Below are 1,108 nucleotides of genomic sequence, written 5' to 3'. Positions count from 1 at the left end.
GAAAAATATTCACCACATATTAAGAAATGTTCATCTTACATTAAAAAAGTTCAATGTTTATAGAAAAATTCATCATATATTAAAAAAATAGTTCACCCTACATTAAGATGGTTTAGTTTTATTAAAAAAAGTTGAAAAAATATTTAAAAAACTTATCGTACATCACAAAAATTCATTGTATATAACAATGTCACAGTATATATATTATTTTGAGAAAATGTTTATGGTGTAAAAGAATAAAAAAAGGAAAATGCAAAAAAAATCCAAAGGTAACCAGGAGAAAAACCTAACCAGAAAACAAGCAAAATATAAAATCAATAAATAAATAAATTCAAATAATAAAAGTAAAAATAACCCAAAGAGAGTAAAACGAATGAAAAACTACAACAGAAAAACCAACGAGAAAACGGTAAAGTAGTAATGGCCTCGTTGTAGGAGTCATAGGCTCTTTTTGACATCTTTTTTTTGCGGTTGAAACTTTGTATTACTTAAGTGATAATTTCACGGTCTGTATTACAAAGCTCAATAACTTCTGACATGCCAGAGTTAAGCCAAACTACGGTTCTATTCTCCGTTCTGGCATATTTTGCCAAATAGTCACTCACAACATTTTGGCTACAATGAATATGAGTAAAACTAATTGTACGGAGAGAACGAAGATACTTGATTTCTGTTGGGGAACGTTGCAGAAAATAAAAAATTTCCTATGGTTTCACCAAGATCAATCTATGAGTTCATCTAGAAACGAGAGAGAGGAGTGCATCTACATACCCTTCTAGATCGAGCGGAAGCGTTCAAGAGAACGGGGTTGAGGGAGTCGTACTCGTCGTGATCCAAATCACCGGAGATCCTAGCGCCGAACGGACGGCACCTCCGCGTTCAACACACGTACGATCAGGGAGATGTCTCCTCCTTCTTGATCCAGTAAGGGGGAATGAGAGGTTGATGAAGATCCAGCAGCACGACGGCGTGGTGGTGGATGCAGCAGCGATCTCGGCAGGGCTTCGCCAAGCGTCTGCGAGAGGGAGAGGTGTAGCAAGGGGGAAGGGAGGCGCCAAGTGCAAGGGTGCGGCTGCCCTCCCTCCCTCCTCTTTATATAGGGCCCCTA

General features: G+C 38.4%; 1 pseudogene; it reads right to left on the bottom strand.

Annotated features, from left to right (window-relative positions):
• The window catches only part of LOC119361195, a 40,001-nt pseudogene that overhangs the window by 29,217 nt on the left and 9,676 nt on the right, over positions 1-1,108 (bottom strand).

Source organism: Triticum dicoccoides, chromosome 2B, assembly GCF_002162155.2.
Source record: "Triticum dicoccoides isolate Atlit2015 ecotype Zavitan chromosome 2B, WEW_v2.0, whole genome shotgun sequence".
Taxonomy (NCBI): Eukaryota; Viridiplantae; Streptophyta; class Magnoliopsida; order Poales; family Poaceae; genus Triticum; species Triticum dicoccoides.
The sequence above is the reverse complement of the archived record's forward strand: the minus strand, read 5'-3'. Positions and strand labels throughout refer to the sequence as shown.